This window comes from Leopardus geoffroyi, chromosome C3, assembly GCF_018350155.1.
Source record: "Leopardus geoffroyi isolate Oge1 chromosome C3, O.geoffroyi_Oge1_pat1.0, whole genome shotgun sequence".
Lineage (NCBI taxonomy): Eukaryota > Metazoa > Chordata > Mammalia > Carnivora > Felidae > Leopardus > Leopardus geoffroyi.
Genome location: NC_059338.1, coordinates 124,124,425 through 124,151,224, shown reverse-complemented (window position 1 = coordinate 124,151,224; position 26,800 = coordinate 124,124,425). Strand labels below are relative to the sequence as shown.

Here is a 26,800-nt window from a genome sequence, read left to right as displayed (position 1 = left end):
TATCTTTAAAAAACAACAATTTATTTGCTTATGATTCTGTAATTTGGAGCTCAGACGGGTGGTTCTTCTGCTGGTCTGACCTGAGGTCACTTAGGTGGCTGCAGTAATCAAATGGGTTGGCTGGGGATTGGCTAGTACAGAATGGCCTCATTCATGTATTGGGGGATCTCATCTCAGAATGCTGGGATGGCTGCAACTCTCTCTCTTTATGTTCTCTCTAGTCCTCAGGAGGCTAGTTTCTTCACAAGGTGATGGCAACCTTCCAAAAAGTTGAGAATAGAAACTATAAGACCACTTATCGTGGGGACTTACCAGTCACATGTTACTTCTGCCATATTCTCTTGGTCAAAGCAAATCATACAACCAGCTATATCTTAAGAAGTGGGAAAATAGACTCTATGTCTTGCTAAGAAAACCTGTAAAGAATTTATAACCATATTTAAACTATCACATACACCTTATATTTAACATCCCCTAACCACTGCTCATCATCTTCCTTAAATTTTCTAATACTCCCAAATTTTCTTTTTTAATTCACATGGTCTCCCAGGCCATAAATCTAAGAACATTTATTGACAACCCTCTTTTGTTTATCAAGTCCAATCAATCTCCAAATTCTGTCAAGTTTATCACCTCACTTTCTCTCAAATCCATTTTTTCCTTCCTATCATGTTAGCTTCAAGTTTTGTATGGATCTTCGGATTGAAACTCCAATTTGGCTCTGTAATCTACTTGCAAGATTCCTGCTAGGGTGATCTATCTGAAGTGCAAAATAATCATAATGAATCAAAGTAGATGTATACCCTTTTTTAACAAACTTATTTTTTAATGTCTGGCATCTGAATCTCATTCCCATGCTTGATTTGTTTTATCTCTTTCTACATTTTTCCCCCCTCTTGCTGTTGAAGCTGGAAAGAATTATCACTGTTTCCCTAGCCTGTGGCTGCTGGGGTGCATAACCATAGCAGACATGCCTACTACAGACTTTGAATCTAAAGCAAAAGTGGCAGCAACACCCAGTCTCCCAGGCAACAGTACCGAGAGTGGCCTCCAAAGTCCAGTGCTGGGAGTTCCAACATCTGACCATCAGATGTAGGGCATCGGCGTTTTTGTCCAAACAGTTTGATGTCATGGTCCTGCCGTGTTTTGTTCCTGCCTATTTTCTGAGCCTCATTCTAGTCTTCTACCTAATTCTATGTACCACCCAATGGCTTTTCAACATATTGGTTTTTCTTTTTCTCTTAAAATTGGCCAGGGTTGGTTTTTGTTGCTTGCAAATCAGAATTTTGCATGCCTCCTACAATTTTGCCTCATATCTTTCAATGAATCATTCAAAAACTAATGTCGAGTAAACATTTATTGAATGAATTATTGAACCTGGTGTCTGACTTGGAGGGGCAGGCAATCTGTAGAGGGAGAAGAGACCCATAAACATGAAAAAGTTCCATGATATTGTTGTCAGTAGTTTGTAGTTGGATAAATTGTAAATTACTTTATGAAGTTCTCTCTGGGCTTTGGCATGTGTTCTGTGTTGGTGCTCTTAAAGAAAAACCATTATATAGGCTTGGCCCTTAGGACTAGCATTTAAGAGAGTTCAAGGACACATAAAATTATTTTAATTTTAAGAGAAAGACAGTGGTGCTCTCTTTTCTTAATAAACTGTTGGTAGAAAGTATAATTTAATCAGTTAAGCCTTGGACTATTATACAATGGCAAGAGAAACAAACAGCTACATTCAGTGCCACTCTGTATTTTATTTATTTATTTTTTAAATGTTTATTTACCTATTTTTGAGAGAGAGAGAGAGCAGGGAAGGGACAGAGAGAGAGAGAGAGAGAGAGAGAATCCCAAGCTGAGAGCACAGAGCCCAACACAGGGTTCGAACCCATGAACTGTGAGATCATGACCTGAGCTGAAATCAAGAGCCAGACGCTTAACCATCTGAGCCACTTAGGTGCCCCTCTCTATTTAAGAGTATAACAAATTTACTCTGACCCAATCCTCTTGGCACAATATGGTTAGAATCAGTTAATTAGTGACCGACATTCATTCATAATTCTAAATGACATTATGGGATGTCCAGAAGTTTCCAGTAATCTCATTCCATTTTAGCTGATTCCTGCTGAGTTAAGTTTTCATTGGTAGAAAATACAAAGATGCATGTTATTTGTTACTAAATAAATGAAGCAAGTAGCAAGTATAATAGTAGTTCCGAAAACTTTTATAAATAGTATCCTTCACTTTTCATTCCAGACTAATATGGCCTTTGAATTCATTGTGCCTTTGAGTATATGTGCTGGCAACACTTTATGAACCAAAGAGATCAGGGAAAATCTATTAGAAATGCAAGACTTGATCTGGGTTGTGACACATGACAAAGATTTAGATACGGATATGCAGAGAAAGACAAAGGAGGTCATTAGTGAGTGGAAAGACAAAGGAGGTCATTAGTAAGTGGAGAATGGAATGGGCAAGATATATGGAAGAGGGACTGTATTTGCCATGTTAGAGTGAAAGGAAAATCCCAGTTCAGTTGAGGAGTATTAAAATAATGCAGTAATTAGAGAAGGGGTTGGGGAAGGTAAAGTTAAGGATAAGGAATAGCCATCGACAATTTGTGAGTGGAAAAGGAATAGATGTAGTGTATAGACAGATTAATTTGACAGTCATGTGCATGATGGATGGAAATAAAGAGATATTGGAGTCAAGAAGAGTAGGTAAGTTGGTTAGCGCAATTATTACTGCACGGAGTTATTGTCATTATCAGCTCACAAAGATCTGGCAGTGAGTCAGGTAACAGTAATGGAAAAAAAGCCGAGAATTTTAAAGATGTTATGAAGCATAAATTCACAGAATTTAAAGATCAGACATGGAAGGAAGGCCAGAGAAAAATAAATGAAGAGTTAGAGAATTAGTAGCTTGTTGGTTTATTAATGTAGAGAAGCATGGCTTCACTAACACATGTGAAGTCAGAGGAGGACAATTTTAAAGGCAAAAAGACAAATCTGTTTGCAGATATGTTGACTTTGAACAGTTAAGTGGAAATGTTCAAATTCCATTTGTATATTGTAACCTAAAAGAGGCACTCTGGGCTACAAATTATCCTCATAGAGAAGATGGTTTGGTCTGGGATGAACGAACTAATGAGAAAAGTAGATCTCTGGGAAGTGGCCATTCATTAGAGATTGGAGGAGAACAAGAAAGCAAAGAGAACTGAGAAGGAGCTATCTGAAAAAACAATGGAAAAGTGAAAATGGAATCTGGATTTGGAGGGCTAAGCAAGAATGGATACATTAGTACTGTTAAATTCTATTCCAGCATTCCCCAAACATCCTTAAGTTTATTGCATTTTCTCTGTATGAATTATCTGCCACTATAGAACAACACTCCCTAAAACAAAAACAAATATTTGCTATAGCAAACCATTTCTGCAGGTTAGGAATTCAGAAGTAGCTTAGATGCAATGTTTTGGTTTGGGGTCTCTCATGAGGTTATAAACATGATGGCAGCTGAGTTTGTAGCTATCTGAAAGCTTGACTGGGGTTGGGGAGTTTTGCCTCCAAGATGGCTCACCCACATGAGTAGAAAGTTGGTACCGGTTGTTGACAGAAGACCTCAGTTCTTCTCCACATGGATCTTTCCAGGGGGTACTTTGCTGTCTCTGAAGCATGGCAGTGGACCTCATCCACAGCAAGTGAGCCAAAGAGAAAACAGGAGAAAAAAACACAGTGTCATTTATGACCTAAGCTGAGAAGTTGCACTCCATCATTTTTTGCAATATCCTACTGATTAGGCATATCAGTCCTATTCAATATCACAGAGGACTAGACAAAGGTATGAATAGCAGGGGGTGAGGATCGTTGAGGGCATTTTAAAGGTTGGCTACCACAACATGCCTCTTCCTGTCACCAATCAGAAACTTAGAAATATTTAGCCTTTCCTATAAAACTACTGACTTCTAAGAAATCAAGTTGATGAAAAATTTCCTAAAATAATGAGAATACCCTATCTTTTATAATTAATTCTTTTCTTCTTTCTGGCTCATTCGTTTTTCATCAATACCTGCTCTGAACTTGTAACTTGGAATGCAGTATTATGAAGTAATCGGTTAAATCCATGGGGTCAGTCACCAGATGCCAACGTTATCCTCCTTTTTTTTTTTTTTAATTTTTTTTTTTCAACGTTTATTTTATTTTTGGGACAGAGAGAGACAGAGCATGAATGGGGGAGGGGCAGAGAGAGAGGGAGACACAGAATCGGAAACAGGCTCCAGGCTCAGAGCCTGATGCGGGGCTCGAACTCACGGACCGCGAGATCTTGACCTGGCTGAAGTCGGACGCTTAACCGACTGCGCCACCCAGGCGCCCCGCCAACGTTATCCTCCTTAATGAGACATTTAATGTAAAGCAGACGGATTAGTGATGTTTCCAGGCTCATTTGTTGATTATTAATGCTTGCTTTTCCTGTCTTCCTAAAGCATGTAATCTGCTTTAAAGGCACATTGATTTTTGAAATTTTATTGTAATTTTATATTTATCCTTTTATCATTTTTTTAAGGAGACTCCACACCCATCACGGAGCCCAACATGGGCCTTGAACCCACGAGTCCAAGATCAAGACCTGAGCGGAGATCAAGAGTTGGATGCTTAACTGACTAAGCCACTCAGGTGCTGCTATCCTTTTATCATTCTTAAATGCTCTTCCAGTATGATAAATAAATAAGCAAGGCCTTAATTAATTAATTAATTAATCAATTACATTAATATTTAGTGAAAACACAAATGGCATTTTCAAAATAAGCCATTCTTCTCAAATTTGAATGTGCAGAAGAATCACCCAAGAAGCTTCTTTACCAATGCAGTTTTCAGGGCCCACCAATAAAAATATACTCAGTAGGTCTGGTATAGAGCCCCGGAAATGGAATTTTAAATGATTAGTCAAGATGATTCTGAAATAAAAAAAAAAAAAAGATGATTCTGAAATAGGTGATCCATAGAATGATAAAGTGTTGCATTCTTATGAAACACTTTCATTAACTTATAATGTTTATATCCAGCATTTTGCCAAATAAATTGGAGAGAATAAAAGATTTCTGAGAAAAGTAGCTACCAAATATTAGTTCTTAAAATAATATATTTTAGGCACATACCTAAGGGAAGAACAGAACTTTCCATAGTTACTAGCACAGGCCTGAAGAAAGAGGTAATGTGCAAAGCAGCAAGGTGTGGAGATAATACCAGTGTTTCTCCCAGGGTAATTGTAAGGATTAAATAATTAACATGAAGTGCTTAGAACAGTAACAGTCACAGAGTAAAACTTTCATAAAATTTTCTTCATGATTTTGACACTCTACATTTTATCGTTTAGACTGGACCAGAACATATATTATTCTTCTCTTGGAAACAGTGGTTAAAGATGACCACCCATTAATCAGTTAGTAGGAACTAAATATTGCTGTCAGATTCTATTGTGTATATACTCTTAATAGTTTGCAGTATATAAATATGAAGAGTGAAGTGTACGTAGTTCTTATGTCCATGAGTTCAGACATCTTCCAAAACTACCTAGCTGCTTCAAGCTGAAAAACACAAGAGAGAAAAACAAACAAAAGATCTTCTGTATTAGGGCTTCCTAATACAGGTTTCCTGGGGCTGCTGTGACAAAGCACCACAACTTTGGTTTTGGTTTAAACAACACCAATGTATCCAAGAGTCACATGCTCTCCCAACTGAGCCAGCTAGGTGCTCCTCCCCTATTATTAACATACTAGTACATTTATCACAACTAATGACTTGTTACTGATACATTTTCAGCAAGTAAAATCCATACTTTATTCATATTTTCCAAGTTTTTATCTACAAGTTTTTACCTAATATCCTTTTTTCTGTTCTTGGATGCTATCTTAGGTACCATACTACATTGGGTCCTCATGTCTCCTTAGGCTCCCTTTGGTTCTGACAGTTTCTTAGACTTTAGTTTTTCATGATACAGACAGTTCTAAGGAGTACTGAGCAGACGTTTTGTAGAACCTCATTGGAATTTATCTGATGTTTTTCTCATCATGAGAATATGGCTGTTTGCTGAGAAGGAACCTAACAGGATTTTGAGGGTCATCTAAAATGTACAGGGGGGAAAAAAAGCCCATCAAGTAGATTATATAGTCTCACAATTCTGGAGGCTGAAAGACTAAGATCAGCCTGTTGGGAGTGTTTGTTCCTCCCGAGGGCCATGGGGCCCGTTCCAGGCCTCTCTCCTTGGCTTGTAGATGGCCTTCTCCTCCCTATATATGTCTGTGTTCAAATATCCTGTTCTTATAGGACATGCGGAATTAGGGTTCACCCTTGTGACTTCATTTTAACTTAATTACCTCTGTAAAGATACCAGGGGTTAGGATTTCAACATATGGATTTGGAGAGGACACACAATTCAACCCCTAACAGCCTCTCTCCAATCTCCTTGCAAGGTTTCGTCTTGTTTACAAACTTTCAGATTGGGATTGAGGGTCCCTAATGAGTAGGTTTAGAATACACACATACACACATACAAAGATAGTCAAAGCATGCTTTTCCCACATACTGCTTTTTTTTTTAATGTTTATTTATTTTTGAGAGAGAGAAACAGAGCATGAGCCGGGGAGGAGCAGAGTGAGAAGGAGACACAGAATCTGAAGCAGGCTCCAGGCTCTGAGCTGTCAGCACAGGGCCCGATGTAGGGCTGGAACTCACGAACCTTGAGATCATGACCTGAGCCAAAGTTGGACACTCAACTGACTGAGCCACCCAGGTGCTCCCCACATACTACTTTTGTAATAAAGCTTTTTTTTTTTTTTTTTTTTTTTGAGTAGGTGGAGGTGGTAAAATTGGCGATATAAAGGAGTGAAGTATCTTGTCCTTGCCCTAGCAGGGCTTACACTCACAGGGCACACAAGGATTAAATGTGTAGAAAAAAAATGAAATAACAGTACAGAAACGTCTATGAGCTGAATTGAATTCAGCTGAGAGTGTGGCCGCATGATTTGGGTGTAGCACAGAGGAGGTGCTCAGTAAACCATACTTATCGCTACTTCACCACTAACTTGGTGTTCTTTCAGAAAGACTTCATATGCAGTAAGAATGGGCTCTAAGCAGGAAGAAAAAGCCAGTAAAGTAAAACTCGTAGGGTATATTTGTCTGGAGTCGGTTCTTTTGTATATAATCTTAATAACAGGGACTAAGTGGTCAATCATTTTCACTTTTTAAGTAAATCAGATTAGAAAGTCTTCCCTTTCGTTATTCTTATTTTCTTTGGCTCTGAATTTCTGTCTCTTTTAATATTGTCCTACTACTATACATCACATTGTAAATCTTTCATTTTTTTTAATGTTTATTTATTTATGAGAGAGAGACAGAGAGCAAGCAGGGGAGGGGCAGAGAGAGGGGGAGACACAGAATGTGAAGCAGGCTCCAGGCTCTGAGCTGTCAGCACAGAGGCCGACACGGGGCTTGAACCCACAAACCGTGAGATCATGACCTGAGCCGAAGTCAGATGCTCAACTGACTGAGCCACCCAGATGCCCCTGTAAGTACTTTCAAATAGCTTCTGGAACAAGATGAGATATAAATACAGTAAAAGGCTCTGAAGGAATTGTCTTATTTTGTTTGCCATAAGGAAAATACTTTTAGAGGTCAAGCTTTCAAAAGCTTGAAACTATAAACAAGAAATATGAGCTAAGGAAAGGTCAAATACTGGATAAAACTAAATCATGTAATTTGGATAAGATGTGTGTGTGTGTGTGTGTGTGTGTGTGTGGTGTGTATTATGAGAGAGTAGAATTGTGTCAATTTAGTCGAGGGTAGGTTTACTAGGAGAAAAGGTCACCAGTCCATAGCTGCATGCACTTCATAATAAACTAAGAAACGGAAGTGAATAATAGTGATTTATGGGATTCCTGTTGATCCTGACATTTCATTATTTTTATATGGAAATAACGTTTCTAGTGCATGCTTTTGGCATTATGTTTCCTCATCCTGCTCTGAAATAATATATACATTGCCATGAACCAACTCATTTTATAGTTTTCTGACTTCTATCAGGAAAATAGTTGTACCATAAACAAGGTTCTTGATCTATTTTTAATTGTGTTTCTGAAGGTATGAAAAGGAATGGCATGAATATGAAACCTAAGACTCAAACCTTACTTCTTACAAATTACACACACACACACACACACACACACACAGCATTCCACTAACTGGTAAACACAGTTTTGAAAGAAATAACAAAATTAAAATGATAAACTTTATTCTTCCTCTTTAGCTGAGTTTTTACACCAAAAATTTAATTATGCTTTTTTTAGATTTTTTTTTAATGTTTATTTTTGAGAGAGAGAGAGATAGAGAGAGAACATGGGAGGGGCAGAGAGAAAGGGAGACACAGAATCTGAAGCAGTCTCCGGGCTCCAAGCTGTCAGAACAGAGCCCGACATGGGGCTCCAACTCACGAACAGTGAGATCATGACCTGAGCTGAAGTCAGACACTCAACCGACTGAGCCATCCAGGTGCCCCTAATTATACTTTTGAAACAGTATGATTACTTAAGAACTAGAGAACAGAGCTTTATTTGTAGCAAGATTTTAATATGGTTCTCCTCATTGCCTACCAGTTTTTTGTTTAATATGGAACTTTGTCATAAATGATTCAAGGCACAGAATTTTAAGAAGGATGGAGAAAGTTTGTTGGGTCTGGCAAAAATCTGTGGCCTATATATTATGATTTGGCTACAAACTCATCATATGGTTATGACTCTGACCTCTAGTCTACCATTTCAGGATAGGAGTGTTGTAGTCAGATTGGACATGGGATTAAATCTTTATTTGACACTCAGTTGGAAGAGGTACTTTATCTCTCTAAGCCTCAATTTCTCCATCTGTAAAATGAAGACAATGATACCTATCTTGTAAGACCTTGAAGAGAATAAAATGAGATAATAATATATGTGATCAATGCTAGGCATTATCTCTTGGAGCACTTTCCAAGCATAGTTCAAAGGCTAATTGAATGAAATTAGAGTGTTTAAAAATAAGACTTATTGAAAATTAGACTTGGAGGGAACAGTGGTAGTTAGATTGGCCAATGCCTTCCCCAAGTAAACATCTTTTGACTTTATAGCTTCTGCTCTAAGATTGTCGGTAAAGAAGTACTCGCCATCTGCCAGTGTGGTTGGCTCAAAGCTGAACTGTTTTAATTACTACCACATTTGCTATGTCATTTTATGAATAAAATATTGACATGCTGCCTCTAAAATCACATTGGAAAAGGAGATCACGTTATTGCAATACAAGGCTGTGGACTTTACACTCGTAATGACTATGGTTCACATGGCAGGAAAATATGGCAACACCATGGTATCTAAATGAAATATCTCATGCCTGGGAGTGCATCCTTTATAAAACAGATGGTTCTTTGTTGAAAACAAAATATGATTATGGTGTTTGCATGCAAGAAATTTTATACTATCTAATTATAGGAATCAAACTAGTTGTAACTGTTTTGGAGTGCAAAGCTTCTTCAAATCTGTAGGAAAATTTTGTACTCTTAACTCTATACAATTGAGAAAAATGAGATACAGGTAAACTATCACTTTAATGAATACTATTATGATGACCAGATCTACAAAACAAGACTGTTTGCAGGTTCAGACACACGATCCATTGTTACTGTATCCTGTTAATCTGGCTAGTCTGGCTTCAATATATACTACTGAGCCAAAAAGTTAGCATAACTGATGCTATGTTCACTAGGCCCTTTCTATTTAAGACTTTATATTTATTAATATTGCCTTGACATTTATCATTGCATTGTAAGTGGACTTAAATGCGGCAAATGTTTCTTTAACAGATATGAGGCAAGAATGACTATCCTTGGTTTTAGAGAGAGTCTAGGGATCAGGTAGATCAGCAGAATCATGAGTGGGGGTGGGAAGAGGGAAAACGGAGAAGTTTCTGAGTGAGCTATCTTTAGCTGATAAATGAAAGGAAATACCCTCTATGTCAGTACTTTCAACAGAGGTAATTTTTCCCAGGGGCACTTTGAAATGTCTAGCGATATTTTTGGTTGACACAGCTCCAGGAGAGGTGCTATTGGCATCTCTTGCATGAAGGCCAGGGATGCTGCTAAACGGGACAGCCCCTCACCGCAAAGAATTATCTGGCCCCAAATGTCAATAGTGCCAAGAGTGGGCACCCTGCAACTTGCAAGTCTGAATTACATCCCCTTATATACATTGTATGAATCGATATATCTATTTCAGTTGGACTTGTAATGTAATAAAGCAATTCTTATATTTTCTCAGTTTCATTCATATGGGATTCTACTCAAATTGTATAATTTAAAAAATAGTTGCTTTCTGAATGTCACAAGAAAACAACATTTCACAGTGACAAAACCTATCCTGAACAAACAGTAACCTTAGTCTTTCTCTAAATATAGCAGAAGAGGAAAAATACGCAGACACCAAGTTTGTAAACACCTTAAGCCCGTTTGCATCCCTGAAGATTCTATGGACGGCTCTGGGCAATAACAGAAAAAACCAATCAACCCATGGGACACGGAGGTTTTGAGTTGTAAATACTGGGGCAATAGTAAAGACAATTAAACTGGGTGCAATATTGATTGGAGAAATGGCTGGGAGCTGGAGCAAATCAGCTTAGCCTGGGGGGAATTAAGGCTCACGAGTTAAAAATAGGAAAAGCAGCTCCAGAAACAGCTGAAAGGAGATTAACCATCAGACCCTAGGCTGTAGACTGTAGTCCCCATAATTCTCATGTTTGGTCAGTTATTATTACGCAACCATAAAATCTTAGTGCCATTCAACAATAAGTGCTTATTTTCCATGCGTCAGCTTGTTGACTGGAGTTGGCTGATCTAGACTCAGATGGATGGTTCTGTTTTAAGCTCAGGCTTGGCTACGGTTGGCTCCACTTGTTTTTAATCTGGGGCAAACAGGTACGCAGAAGAATCTCTTTTCATGGCAATGACGGAGACTCAGGAAGATAATTGCACAAGCACATTTCAAGCTCTCGCTGATAGTGCATTTGCCAACAGCCCATTGGTCAAAGTAAGTCGTGTGGGCAAGCCCAAATTCTAAAGACAGGGAAGAATACTCCTGTGGAGGTAGAAAGGGGGATGGACACTTTAAAACAATAATGTAGTTTGCTGCATCATTTATAATTGAGCCCAGATTTTTTGAAGCAGTATAGCTTTTGTGTATTCAACTGCAATATCTTACTTTCAATTCTTGGAAAGAAGAGATGGCCCAAGTAGTGAGTAATGGATTCCCGGGTCTGAATATTACTCCCTCTTTCTACCACTGATTGAGAAGCTGAGCATATCAGTTTTTCTGCAGTCTCATCTCTACCATCTGTTACATGTAGATAACATTTGCTGTTGATTTACTATTGCATGTCTTCCAAGAAACAAGGTAACTCAAATTTGCTAGAAAACCTCCGTGGAAGGCAGTAATGAAGGACTCATCATTATTCGATTCTTGAGCCCCGGTCGTTTTTCTGCACATCCTTTGATGTTATTTAGAATATTTTCAGAATGGAGGAAAAAATTTGTCCAGACAAGCGTTTGATGCTTTTCCTCATCTCTCTCTCCAAAGGATACTGCTTTGAATTTGTTTAGCGTTTTAGTAAATCCATTAACCTTTCACCTTAGACCTAGAGAATGGGTCTGATGGTTTAATTCCATTTCCCGAGGAATTTAAAACCACATCATAAACGGCATCGTGTTAGACATTAATTGTGATGCATTTTCACACCAAATTCAGAAGCAGGATAATGAAAGTATAGAAAATAGTTACTGGAGAAAGCCAAAGGAATTTGTCAGTCTTGGCTCTTGCTAATTTTGGCACAGCTGGGTTAACTCCTGCTGATGGAAATGGTATGTACTTTTACAAATATCCACTTAAAATAAGCTTGTTCTGGATGAACTTGCCTGTATGAGTTTGCCACCTATAACCTTTATTTAATCTGTGACAGTCTTAAGTACTATTGGTTTCTCCATATGCTCTAATGTTCACAGTTTGGAATTAAAAGGAATACCACAGAAAGAATGATCTCAGTTTCTGAAAAGAAGGGCTAGTTGTAAAAGTCAGTCTGCTTTTCTGTTGCCGCATTTCATTGCCTGAATCAATCCTGAAAAGCCAGGAAAAACATTAACAGCCTCAGCAGGTTACGCTGAGGCGAGAAAAAAAGAGACTTTGTTTCCTTTATTCCCCACACAGGTGTGATTATCGCTGGGAACGGACACCCCAAGAGACAAGAGCTGACTGGCGCCTGACCTGCTATCTACCACCTGGATAGCACGCCTCACCTCCATACTTTCCACCACTCACATCAAACCTAGGATAGTGCCTACCTTGTGCCTTGGCTCATGTTCTGCCTGCTCTCTAGCACCTGAACATCAAGGTCCACTTGAGGGATTTCGGCATTGTGGGTGTCCACGGCTCATTGTTCTGCTAACCGACCTTACAAAGGTTAATCTTATAACCAGGTTCATTGCCTCCATTTTCTTTTATTTGATCAAGGATTTCTCTCCAGTCCAATTTCCCATATTGTTGAGGTACCAGAGGACCTTATCTGGTTAAGGAATTAAAGTCTCTGATGAGCAATAACTTTCAGGAAAGGAAAAATGTGAATGCAAATTCCAACATTTCTCGCAGATGTCATTTTATGAAAACATCGTTTTATTAGAATTATCTTAGGGGCACCTGGGTGGCTCAGTCGGTTAAGCATCCGGCTTTGGCTCAACTCACGATCTCCTAGTTTGTGAGTTCAAGCTCCGCATCGGGCTCTGTGCTGACAGCTCAGAGCCTGGAGCCTGCTTCAGATTCTGTGTCTCCCTCTCTCTCTGCCCCTCCCCTGCTCATGCTCTCTCTCTCTCAAAAATATAAATAATAAACATTTTTTAAAAAGAATTAAATCATTGCCTAAGTAAGTAAGCCTTTATTATTTGTGAGATGGAAGTAGGTGAGATGGGAACAGACAAAGGCTAGTGATAATACGACCTCCACTCTGTGGTATTATAGTGGCCTTTCATCAAAAGGTATTACTTGGAATTTCTTGTCTACTAAATTGGAGACAAGAATAAGTTTGGACAGAGAACTGTTATTTACCTTAAAAAAAAATCCGAGTTACTGGTTTTCTATTTGAACTGGAGTAATAGTTTGTTATTTTCCTAAATAATATTCACCTTTTTGTATATAGCGCACATGGTACTCTGTTGCTTTTCTAATTCTTTTAGGTATCTGTAGTTTTATTATATTTTTCACTTACAATACTATTTACTTCTGTTACTGTCCACTTTTTCTTGATTTGACTTACTGAGGGTTTCTTTCACTCATGTCACTCTGTAATTATTTCAAGCACTTACGTTAAGTGATTGATTCTAAATTTTCTCTGTTTTCTGACACGTTTGTTTTTTGTTTTGTTTTGTTTTTTAGAGAGAGAGAGGGAGAAAGAGAACGGAAGTGGTGGGGAGGGGAAGAGGGAGAGAGAGAAAATCTTAAGCAGACTCCATGCCCCAGCACAGAGCCCAATGCAGGGCTCAATCTCCCAACCCTGAGATCACGACCTGAGTTGAAATCAAAAGTTGGATGTTAACCCACTGAGCCACCCAGCACCCCTAACTCATTAGTTTTTACCTTTACTTTTATTCATCCTGTTTGATGCTTTCCTAGAAGTTGGTCTCTTATTAATGTGTTTTGCTTTATATTACTTTGTTTGATCATGAATCCTTTTATGCCTAATGAAAATGTTAATGTATGTATTTTGTCTTTTTAAAACAATAATAGCAGTTAACGTTATAAATTTATACCTGAATATTTAGAGATGTAATCAACATATTGGTCACTTGGTCTGTACCACATATTCTTTTCTAATAGTGTTCCTGCACAACCCTTAATGAGTAGGAACTTGGGGCCCTATGGTCCCAACTGATTAGACAACGGTGGGCGTCTTATTCAGATGTACCTGTTTTCATCTTATTCTCCAGCTCTCTTCTCTATTTTTCTCAGCTTGAAGATCATATTTGAAAAAGTGACTCCAGTCAGTGTCTGCTAGACTTGAAGTGGGATTTAAGAAAAAGCCAGAATTGGAGCTACCATGTTGAACTCAGGATCACCTGGAATGGAAAAAGCTAGGCTGCAGGTAAGCCTGTGCACAAAGAGAGGAAGAACCATGCAAGGTGAGGCAGAAAGATAGAGAAAGTGGCCACTTTGATTCTTGGAAGATTTCCTCTTCTTTCTATAGTTTGGCTTCTCTTCTAGACTTTAGTTTCCATTTTACTTAAGCTAGCCAACAAATGCTTCCTAGCACAAAATGATTCCTAGTACAGTAGTTCTCCCATTTTATTTTAAAACAATTTAGTCATTTTTAAAAATTATTTTAAACTTTAAAAGAAATTTTTTAAATAGTGACTTTTGTTCATATGTTAGCCTGTGGGAAAACTAGTCAATGAGTTCATCTATCTGTGCTACAGTTTATCTAGTAACAGTAATTTGAATTTTCAGTAAAGTTCCTGGATTTCTCTGCTCCTTTCAATAACACTCATGATTATTTTAATGAAATGAAGTAAGCAGTTTAGATGGAAAGGCATGTATTAGTTTCCTATTGCTGCTATAACAAATTAATGCAATCCTGGTGGCTGCAAACAACACAAATTTATTATCTTACATTTCTGCAGGTCAGAAATCTGAAATGGGTTTTATGAACTAAAATCAAAGTGTTGGCACAGCTTCATTTCTTCTGGAGGCCCTAGGAGATAATTACTTCCTTGCCATTTTTAGCTTCTCAAGTTCACTTACATTCCTTGGTTGTGGCCCTTTCTTCCATCTTCAAAGCACATTACTCCGAACTTTGCTTTCACCATTTCATCTCTTTTCTGCTTCTCAGCTTCTGTCTTTCTCTTACAAGGACCCTTGTGACTGCATTGGACCCATCCAGATAAACCAGGATCATTTCCCCATTTTTATAATCCTTATCTTAACCACATCTGCACAATCTCTTTTAGCATTTAAGGTAATGTAGTCACAGGTTCTGGGGATTATGATGTAGACATCTTTATACTCATCCTGTATAAGAGCATTAGATTAAAGGCTATTTATTCAATGTCAGTTCTATAGCTTATTGATCTTAAGCATGATACTTAAATTCACTGTGCCTCAGTTCATATATCTGTAAAGTAAGGGACTTATAGTAATCACTTTTTACAAACTCTCTTCCTAGGCTAAAATTCTTTTTCTGGGCTACCATGAATAATACATAAAATAGCACTAAATTGCCAGCATAATTTTGAAGATGGTTACTTTTTCTCAAGAGTATTTTAATAATTTTAACTACTAGGTTTCTTAATTTCAGGAAAGCGTTTAAATGTTCCTTCTCATTTGACAAGAACAGCATTCTGCTTCACTGTATATAATCATTTTGTACTTAATGACAATTTTCTTCATTCTTATTCAATACTTCCTTTCCTTCCTAATGCTTCTTTTATTCCTTCCCACTCTTACTATCCCACCTCCTAATTCTTTTGGCTAAAAAAAAAAAAAATCTTGATCTAGAAAATCTAATAGATGGTGTCATTTTTTTTTTTTCGACGTTTATTTATTTTTGGGACAGAGAGAGACAGAGCATGAACGGGGGAGGGGCAGAGAGAGAGGGAGACACAGAATCGGAAACAGGCTCCAGGCTCTGAGCCATCAGCCCAGAGCCCGACGCGGGGCTCGAACTCACGGACCGCGAGATCGTGACCTGGCTGAAGTCGGACGCTTAACCGACTGCGCCACCCAGGCGCCCCTAGATGGTGTCATTTAAGAAAGTTTATTTTAAATAAATATTCCATTGTTTTTCTATTATCACTAGCTTTTACCTATTCCCTACCCACCCCTGGTACCAAGGGGACATACGTTTGATAGCATTTTTTAATTTTTATTTTTTAAGTAATTAAAAAGCCACTGGGTTAAAGCATGAAGAGCACTGGTTAAAAGGTAACATTAAGGAGTTAACATGCTAAGTTATTATTAACAATTACAAAATTTTCTCATAGTGAGTCTATTAGATTAGCCAATCTACTATCTAGTACCAAAGGAAAGGGGGAAATAAAGCAGACACATTTCAGGGGAGGTGGAGTGTAAAATATTCAGGAAAGCACGATTGAGAAAGGATGTTACCGTGGAAAAATCTAAGAGAGAGCTTTAGAATCAGAAGAGGGTCTGACTATCAAGAGGCTGGCTACGGTCTCTGAATAAATCTCCTTCACTGCCCCATTTTGCTTAGAGTTGCTGGGAACATAACACTGTCCTACTTTTGTCTTCATGGTTTCCCAAGGAATGTCTGCGAGGAAGAGCAGTCATATAAAACATCTGGTTTTCCTATTTAAATTTCAGATGTGAACTAGATAATCACAACCAACAAATCAAACAACCTAGGAGTAATGGATACATTTCTAGAAACATACCATCTACCAAGACTGAATCATGAAAAGATAGAAAATCTAAACAGACCAATTATTGGTAAGGAGATCGAATCAGTAATCAAAACCTCCCAACAAATACGAGTCCAAAACTGAATAGTTTCACTGGTTAATTCTACCGAACACTTGAGAAAGAATTAATACTATTCCTTCTCAAACTATTAAAAAGAAATTGAAGAAAAAGGAACACTTCCAAACTCATTTTCCAAGGCCAGCATTATCCTGGCACCAAAACAAGACAAGGACATTACAAGAAAATAAAATTACAGGTCAATATCCTGATGAACATAAATGCAAAAATTTTCAACAAAATATTAGCAAATTAAATTCAAAGTACATTAAAAGAATCACACACCATGATCGAGTGGGATTTATTTCAGGAACATAAAGATGGTTTAACATCCACCAATTAATGTGATCCATCACATTAACAAAACGAAGGATAAAAATTATCTGATCATCTAAATAGTTGCAGAAAAAGCACTTGACAAAATTCAACACGCATTCATAATAAAAACTCAACAAACTGCATATAGAGGGTATATACCTCAACATAATAAAGTCTATATATGACAAATCCACAGCTAACATCATATTCAATGTTAAAAAGCTGAAAGCTTTTCTTCTAAGATCAGCAACAAGACAAGGATGCCCACTCTCATAACTTTTATTTAACACACTACAGGAACTCCTAACCAGAGCAATTAGGTAGGATATAAAGAAATAAAAGTCATCCAAACTTTTTCTATTTGCAGATGATGTGATACTGTATGTTAAAAAAAAAAAAACAACCCTCTAAGGACTCTACCAAGGACCTTTCAGAACTAATACACTAATACTAATAAATTCAGTAAAGTTGCAGGATACGAAGTCAATTTACAAAAAAAAAAAAAAAAAAAAAAATCAGTTGCATTTTATATGCTAAAAACAAACCATCAGAAAGAGAAATTGAGAAAACAATCCTATTTACAATTGTACCTCAAAAAATAAATACCTAGGAATACATTTACCCAAGAAGATGAAAGATCTCTACACTAAACACTATAAGACATGGATGAAAGAAATTGAAAAAGACACAAATAAATGGAAAGATACTCCATACTCATGGACTAGAAGAACTGATGTGAAAATGTACTTACTACTCAAAGTAATCTACAGATTCAATGTAATTCCTGTCAAAATTCCAATGGCATTTTTCACAGAAATAGAACAATCATTCTTAATTTGTGGGGAACCACAAAAGACTGTGAATAGCCAAAGCAATCTTGGAAAGAAGAACTAAGGTAGAGGCATCACACTTCCTGATTTCAAACTATGTTAAAAAGTTGCAGGGGCACCTGGGTGGCTTAGTTGGTTGAGCATCTGACTTTGGCTCAGGTCATGATCCCACAGCTCATGGGTTTGAGCCCCATGTCAGGCTCTGTGCTGACAGCTGGGAGCCTGGAGCTTGCTTTGGATTCTGTATTTCCCTCTCTCTCTGCCCCTTCCCCGCTCGTGCTCTGTCTCTCTCTCTCTTTCTCAAAAATAAATAAACATTTTAAAAAGTTTTTAAGAAGTTACAGCAATGAAAACAGTTTGGTACTGGCACAAAAACAGATATAGATCAATGGAAGAGAATAGAGTCCAGAAAGAAACCCATGCATACATATGCTCAATCAATTGACAACAGAACCAAGAACATATAGTGCAGGAGGGTCATCTCTTAAATAAACGGTGTTGGGAAAACTAGACAGTCACATGCAAAAGAATGAACTGTACCCATATCTTACATTGTACACAATAATAAACTCAAAATCGACTGAAGACTTAATGATTAGACCTGAGATTGTAAAATGTTTAGAGAAAAATACAGAGAATAAGCTCCTTGCAATTGATCTTGGCAATAATTTCTTGTTATTTGACAGCAATGCAAAGGTAGCAAAAGCAAAATAGAAGAGTGGTATTATATAAAACTAAGAAAACTTTTGCATCGCAAGGGAAACCATTGAAAAAGGAAAAGGCAATCTATGATGGGAGAAAATATTTGCAAACTATGTATCTGATAAGGGCTTAATATCCGAAATATATGAAGAACCCGTACAACTCAATAGCAAAACAAAACAAAAACGAAACTGATTAAAAAATGGCTAGAGAAGCTGAATTTCTCCAAAGGACGCATATAAATGGTCAACAGGTACATGAAAAGATGCTCCACAAGGCACCTGGGTGACTCCATTGGTTAAGCGCCAGATTCTTGATTTCGGCTCAGGTCATGATCTCAGGAGTCATGAGTTCAAGGCTCTGTGCTGACAGTGTGGAGCCTGCTTGGGATTCTCGCTCTCTCTTCCCCTCCCCTGCTTGTGCTCTCTCTCAAAAATAAATAAATGAGCTTAAAAAAAAAAAAAGATGCTCCACATCACTAATTATCAGGAAAATGCAAATCAAAACAACAATACTATCTCCCTCCCATTAGAATGGCTATAATTAAAAGCCAAGAGATGACAAGGGTTAGTGAGGATGTGGAGAAAAGGGAATTCTCGTGCACTGTTGGTACTCCACTATGGAAAACACTGAAGTTTCCTAAAAAGTTAACAAACTAGAAATACGACACAACTCCACCCCAGGATACATCTCTAAAGGAAATGAAAATGAAAATAGGATGTTGAAGAAATATCTTCACTCCCATGTTCATTGTAGCACTATTTACAGTAACTAAGACATGGAAACCACCTAAGTGTCCATGGATGAATGAACAAAGATGTGAGATAGACAGATGTATATCTGTATACATCTATCTATCTCACATCAATATAGTGAAATACTATTCAGCCATAAAAAATAAGGAAATCCTGCTGTTTGTGGCAATTTGGATGAACTGAGTGGAATAAGCCAGACAGAGAAAGACAAATATGGCATCGCTTATATGTAGAATCCAAAAAATCAATAAAATTTTTAAAACAGTCAAACTCATTGACACAGATTGTAGAAAGCTAGTTTCCAGGGTTTGAGGGTGGAGTGGAAGTAGGCAGAGGTTGGTGAAAGTGTACAAACTTTCTGCTATAAGATGAGTAAGTTCTGAGGATTTAGTGTAAAACATGGTGACAGTAATTGATAACAATATACTGTATAACTGAAATTTGTTAGCAGAGTAGAATGTAAATGTTCCTACTGGAAAAAAGAAAGAAAGAAATACATGAGGGGATGGATGTGTATGTTAATTAACTTGACTGGGGGAGTCCTTCCATAATGCATATGTATATCAAATCACTACATGTACATTTTAAATATCTTACAGGGTTATATGTCAGTTATTCCTCAGTAAGACTAAAATAAAAAAAATTATCAAGCTTATAAGAGTAGTTTGAACACTTATATATTTACTATTTTTGCTTCTAAGTGGTCTCTTAATTTAGCAGTTTCCCCATTCTGTCAAATCATAGTGACCATTCATCAAAAGATATTACTTGGTAGAGCGGATATGTCTGAATCAGTTATATCCTCCCATCCCTCCTTTAGATTGGTCTCTTTTCCTCACAAATCTTTATCGAAAGTGATTTTCTTCAGCTGCTTGCAAATGTTACCATCATGAACACGTGAACATATAATGTGTCATCTGGACTATGAACCAGGAAGAAATTCAGCCTATATTTACAGTTGTTAATCAATAGGGTTGCCCTGTTTAACCCTTACGCAAAAATAGCAGTGAAAATATTCATCCTAAACATCAAGAATTTATGGTTTAATAAAATGAAGGTATAATTAAGAAACTTAGGCATCAACATTCTGGGGGTGGCTCAGTCTGTTAAGTGACCAGCTCTTGCTTTCGACTCAGGTCATGATCTCGTGGTTCGCGAGTTTGAGTCCTGCATAGGGCTCTGCACTGACAGTGCGAAGCCTGCTTGTGATTCTCTCTCTCTTCCCCTCCCCTGCTCTCTCTCTCTCTGTCTCTCTCAAAATAAATAAATAAACTTAAAAAAGTATCAACATTCTGAATATAAACTAAAAAGGTTAAGGTAAATAGGCATAAATATTTCAGCTGCTATTTCTTCAGAAATGTGTCTTTCCCTGAAGAGAAAAGTGTCTGTAGCCACCGAGAGACTGAAGTGTCTGAGCCTCATTGCCCAACTACCATTCACATGTGGCCTTCTCTTTTGGAAGAAACTCAAAGCAATTCTGCAGCACGAGAAAACCATTCCCACAACTGTCAAGATGCTATGTCACAGCTGTAATGTCCACACTAATTTTTCCAAGGAAATTATGCTTTTATGGAGAAATTAAAGCAAATTTTTTTTTTACAAAAAATCCTGAAGAACTTGACAGAATTTATGTAGCCAATTAATTCTGAGATGTAGCTACAACCAGGTTCATTGCTTTCTCTTGACTATCTTTAGGACCAGTAGTTTCTACTGAGTCTAATTTTTAAGCCATGCAAATTACAGGAGGCTTCAGAATGCCAATAATAGCATGCTGGGGTTAATTATTGACTCAGAAGGGAGAATGTCAACTACTGAATCATCTACTTATCTCTTGCCACACCTGGGGTTTTCTCTGGACGACTTCCACCCAAGTGTTGACAAAACTTGACCTTGGATACTCGCTAAGATTTGTTGGGACTATTGCCAAAGGTACTTAGTGCCAATAGGACAGGCTCCACATACATGAGCCAGGTTATTCTGCTCCACATATGGCAAGAAGAGTACTTTTTGAGTTTTCCACATTAATACTGATGGAAAGCTTCTAGACAAAAAGGCTCTTATTGCTGTAATCCCATGCAGTGCCCTGGATCCTACCCTCACGTAAACTTTAGTGCATAGCTAAGTCGAAAGACTAAGGCTCATTGATGAGTCACCTGGGAAGAATAAGCATGCCCATTTATTAAAGGTAAAATACAGGCTCACAGCCAGAATACTACATTTATACCTTCTGAATGGTCTTGGCAGCAATCCTAGTGGGGTGGGGGTGGGGGACAGGGGGTACATTATTTTCCAATTGAATTAACTGGAGCCAAAAGTACAGTTCTGACCCCAGCTGTGCTACTGATCTGTCTGGGGAAAGACACTTAACCTAGAGTCTCCCAATTCTCCTTGGAACATAAAATCATTAAGTAACTGACCTTGAAGGTTATTGTGAGGAATGATGACATTTTAAGGAAGCTTGGCTTTCGCAGAAAGGGTGCTTCACAGCAGCCTCAAAGGCCTTGGTGCTTCCACAAGGGGTGGTAAATAGATTAAAGAGAGTGAAATAACAGTAATAAAAAGGGAATTATAGAAAAAGACTAAATAATGTTGTCTAGCCTGTTAAAACCATTTCTTGCTGCTATTATCTATAATTTCTAGGTCAATTATGCTAATGTCAACCCAGGGCCTAACTGAGTTAAGGAAAGAATACAGGAAGATTTGTATTGACACGATGTCAAGAGAAGAGTGGCATGGGGTATGGAAATGCCTCATCATGCCTCCATTTGTATGTGATAGTCTGCTTTGGTGCAAGCTTCTAATAGAGCCTGATGGTTAATCGTATCCCACGTGGAGTGAAACTTGTGCCTCACTAGACTACACATCCCAGAGATACTAGTTTCACAAATGTGAGGTTGACAGTAAACTTTTCACAACTAATTCTCTAGAAAGTATGCTTTAAAAAAGTCTAGAAAATTGGCCAACAGTATTTATTGAGTGTTTTCTGCATGCCAGGTCTGGAGTAGACTCTTTAGACTTAATCACAAATTATTGTCAGGTCGTAAAGCAAATTCAACGGATGAACAGAAAATATCTAATATAAAAATTGAAATGTATTAATTTTAAAAGTTAACATATAAATAAATTGTCCTGCCCATTGTCCCCTAGGAAGTCTTCACAACCCAGGAGAAAAGACTTACTCCCTAATTTCCACACCCCTTACACCTGCCATATACAATGATGACACATATTCTTTTTTTTTTAATTTTAAAAATAGGTTTTATTTAATACATTATATCCAAGATAATATCATTGCAACATATAACAGATATTTTAAAAATTGAGATATTTTGTATCTTTTTTTTTTAACTAACCTGAATCTGGTGTGTATGTAGATGTCACAAAATTTATAGTCAAAGCAAGTAGATTCGAATGTCCAAGTTGTTCCAAATACAGTTAAAATTTTTCTAATAACTCAAACCAAGAACCGATTTTTAAGTTTAAATTTCGATTGATTAAAATTAGGTAAAATTGATGAGCACTGGATGTTTTATATAAGTGATGAATCACTAGATTCTACTTTTTTTTTTTTTTTTCATTTACATCCAAGTTAGTTAGCATATAGTGCAACAATGATTTCAGGGATAGATTCCTTAATGCCCATTACGCATTTAGCCCATCCCCCCTCCCACAATCCCTTCAGTAACCTGCTGTTTGTTCTCCATATTTGAGAGTTTCTTATGTTTTGTCCCCCTCCCTGTTTTTATATTATTTTTGCTTCCCTTCCCTTGTGTTCATCTGTTCTGTGTCTTAAAGTCCTCATATGAGTGAAGTCATATGATATTTGTCTTTCTCTGACTGACTAATTTCACTTAGCTCTAGTTCCATCCACATAGTTGCAAATGGCAAGATTTCACTCATTTTTATTGCTGAGTAATACTCCATTGTATATGTATACCACATCTTCTTTATCCATTCATCCATCGATGGACATTTGGGCTCTTTCCATACTTTGGCTATTGTTGGTAGTGCTGCTATAAACATTGGGGTGCATATGTCCCTTCGAAATAGCACACCTGTATCCCTTGGATAAATACATAGTAGTGCAATTGCTAGGTCATAGTGCAGTTCTGTTTTTAATTTTTGAGTAACCTCCATACTGTTTTCCAGAGTGGCTGCACCAGTTTGCTTTCCCACAACAGTGCAAACGAGATCCTCTCTCTCTGCATCCTTGCCAACATCTGTTGTTGCCTGAGTTGTTAATGTGAGCCATTCTGACAGGTGTGAGGTGGTATTTCATTGTGGTTTTGATTTGTATTTCCCTGATGATGAGTGATGGTGAGCAGTTTTCCATGTGTTGCTTGGCCATCTGGGTGTCTTCTTTGGAGAAGTGTCTATTCATGTCTTTTGCCCATGTCTTTTGCTTCGCTGGATTATTTATTTTTTGGGTGTTGAGTTTGGTAAATTCTTTATAGATTTTCGGTATAGATTTTGGCATAGATATGCCTTGTTGATGGTCGGTTTTTGTTGAATTTAATGGGAGTCCTCTGTGCTTCCTGGATTTTGATGTCTGTGTCTTTCCCCGGGTTAGGAAAGTTTTCTGTTATGATTTGTTCACATAACCCTTCTACCCCTTTTTCTGTCTCTTCTTCTTCTGGGACTCCTATGATTCTGATGTTGTTCCTTTTTAATGAGTCACTGATTTCTCTAATTCTTAAATTGTGCTCTTTTGCCTTAGTTTCCCTCTTTTTTTCTGCTTCATTATTCTCCATAAGTTTGTCCTCTATATCATGGATTCTCCGCTCTGCCTCATCCACCCTTGCTGCGATGACACCATTTGGGATTGCAGCTCAGTTATAACGTTTTTTATTTAATCCTGACTAACTTTTACTTCTTTTATCTCTTCAGAAAGGGATTATAATCTATTTTTGACTCCAGCTAGTATTCTTATTATCATGATTCTAAATTCTGGTTCAGACATCTTGCTTGTATCTGTGTTGGTTAAGTCCCTGGCTGTTATTTCTTCCTGTTCTTTCTTTTAGGGTGAATCCCTTTGTTTCATCATTTTGAAGAGAGAAAAGGAATTAATGAGGTAAACGAATTAAAATAAAAATGTTTTAATTAAAATTAAAATTAAAAAATTAGAAACAATACACACACAAATCAAATAAATGATGCTAGATCCTAGGTGTGTTTTGGTCTGGGTGTTGAAAGGTGCTTGATAGATTAGAGAAAAAAGGGGAAAGGAAAAAAAAGGAAAGAGTTTGAAATTTTGAAAAATGAATACACTGAAATAGAATAAAATGAAATGATGGAAATAAAATAGAATTTGAAAAATTTTACACAAAAGTAAAAAATATAGTAGAAAAAGTAAAGAAAAATATTTTTAATAAAAATTGAAAATTAAAACGAAATTTTTCTCTTTCTGTATTCAAGAAAAAGAAATGAAAAAGAGAAAAAAAAGGAAATTGAAAATATGGAATAGCAAACAGACTGAAATACAATTGAAATTACTTCGTTTTCCCCTAGAAGTCAAACTGTGATTTATAGTCCGTAAACTAAGCAGGTGGAGAGATTTGTGTTCCTGAAGAGCGAGGTTGGCCCAGTTGGGTGGGGCTTAGTGTAAAGGCTCCATTATGCACTAGATGGCGCTGCTTAGCTTACTGGGCTGGATTGTGGTGGTGCTTGTAGGTGCGTATGGGCGTGCACGGGAGCGGTGAAAATGGCGTCACCTAGCTACCAATCTCCAGTATCTGAACTCTGTTCTCCCCGATCAGTAATCACGCATCTGTCCTTTGACTCTGGCTTCTGTGCACTCCCTGCTTTTACACTGTCCATGACCAAGCCCCAGGCAGCACCTCCCTCCTGTGTTTTATCTCAGATGCGGCTGTTTTTCCCGACCCTTATTTCTGAGGGACTGTGGCTCTGACCCATTTTGTCCCTCTGTGGAGGGTCTCACCAAGCAATGGCTGGATGCCAGCCACACCCCAGGAATGTTTGCAGGACCGTTCTGGTGCCGATGCCCAGAGACTGGGGCTGGCTGCCAGCCCACCCCAGAAAAAGTTCATGTGATCGTGTAGCAGCAGCATTTCAGGGATTATGGAAAATCACAACACACATCTGGCACCAGCTTCACTCCTAGCGACCTTGTTCCAGCACCAGCGAATGTGGCTGTTCCGTGGGGTCTGCTGGCACCTTTGTCAGCTGCATGGCCTCTACCAAATGTCCTCCCAGCAAGGGAACCACCTTTCCCCTTGTGGCCTGACAACTGCCTGGGCTTCACTCTGCTCCTGGGGATTCGCCCTTCTCATCAGAGCATCACCAGGTATCGAGCTGCGGAGTTGCAGACTCTCCGCTCCCCTTGTTTATAGTCTTAGTGGAATTTAAACCCTCTCTTTTCTCCTTTCTCCCTTTTCAGTTCAGTCCCTGTGACTGTTTCCACTTCTCCACTTTCTCTCCAGATTTTTTTTTTGGGGGGGTGCTTTTCCCAAACTCTCCCCCCGCACCTCCCCCGTCTCCTTCCTGTCTCAGCCCGCAAAAGCACCTCCCTTCCCGCGACTTCTCTCTCCCCCAGTTCACCTCTCCGTGCCACATACCTGCTGAGTTCCGTGGTTCAGGCAGTGCAGATTGTTGTGTTATTCCTCAGATCAGTTTTCTAGGTGTGCAGGATGGTTTCGTGTTGGTCTGGCTGTATTTCATGGTCACAAGACATAAAAAAAACTGCCATGCTGTTCTGCCATCTTGGCTCCTCTCCCTGATGACACATATTCTTAAACTCAGGTACATGGGTCTTTGTCCTGAGACAGGCTTCCCAGCACACAAATAAATTTCCCTCCACATAGGAAGCTATCTGCATAGGGTAAAGAATTCTTCCCTAATAACTGGACACTTGAGACTGGGTAGGACAATTAGGCCATTCCTTTTGGAAAAACCCTGTCTTCCTTACTATGGGGCCCAGCATTGGTGTAACTTTATCTGAATGTGCACAAGTTTTTGTTGACTCTTGTGTAACCTGGGAAAGGAAAGGAAAGGGATGAGGACCTTGATATGTCAGCACCATGTTGGTTCAATTTTGACATGTAATGTAGTATGCATAGTATGCATTCCTAACTGGGATCTGTAAGCACGGCCTCCATGTTCAGGGTGAACACCCATTGACGACTGTCTGGGTATTGTGGATGGGGAGACAGTCCTCTGCTCACACCTTTCTCTAAGAGGTAAATCCGGGTAACATTTGGGTGGACAATCCCTACACATCCTCAGCCAAAATAACTATTTGTTCTAGCCTTTTTCTCCCTTTATTTCCCAGCACTATCTGGCAACTGAGTAGATGTATTTCCAAGAAGTCTAAGCTCCATTCTCTGATATCTCTCTGGATTCCCCAAACCCCCACGAGTGTGTTTAGCTTCTTCGTTATCGGCTGTAGATTTTCTTCCTGGGAACAATTTACCACGAAATATCAATTTTCCAGACAAGCAAAGCAAAAAGATGTGCACAAGTAGAAAATAGTAAAAGGTATTAAGGTAGAGGATGAATAGTATATTACAATTAGTTGTACAAAGAGATTGACCTAGAATCACATATTATGACTTCAAATATAGGGAGGGAGGAGAAGAATAGGGGGAAAAAGGTAATGC

At 38.2% G+C, this 26,800-nt stretch overlaps 2 long non-coding RNA genes across 5 annotated transcripts in view; one reads left to right on the top strand and one right to left on the bottom strand.

The window, feature by feature from the left end:
* On the bottom strand, positions 1-25,804 carry LOC123585983. 2 transcript variants are annotated; one of them, XR_006706516.1, is made up of 5 exons: positions 25,760-25,804; positions 21,602-21,691; positions 14,013-14,195; positions 3,574-3,680; positions 1-259 (listed from the first exon to the last, which is right to left on the bottom strand). It is a non-coding gene; the product is annotated as an uncharacterized LOC123585983 (long non-coding RNA). The 2 variants fall into 2 exon arrangements; XR_006706515.1 differs by lacking the exon at positions 14,013-14,195.
* LOC123585984 overlaps positions 7,514-26,800 on the top strand; it is a 78,174-nt gene continuing 58,887 nt past the window's right edge. Inside the window, exons 1-5 of one of the 3 annotated variants that reach the window (XR_006706519.1) lie at positions 7,514-7,557; positions 10,468-10,591; positions 10,984-11,095; positions 12,266-12,473; positions 14,057-14,189. This is a non-coding gene — a long non-coding RNA (uncharacterized LOC123585984). Of the gene's footprint in view, positions 7,558-10,467; positions 11,923-12,265; positions 12,474-14,056; positions 14,190-26,800 lie in introns of all 3 variants that reach the window. The other 2 variants (XR_006706517.1, XR_006706518.1) reach the window with 2 other exon arrangements.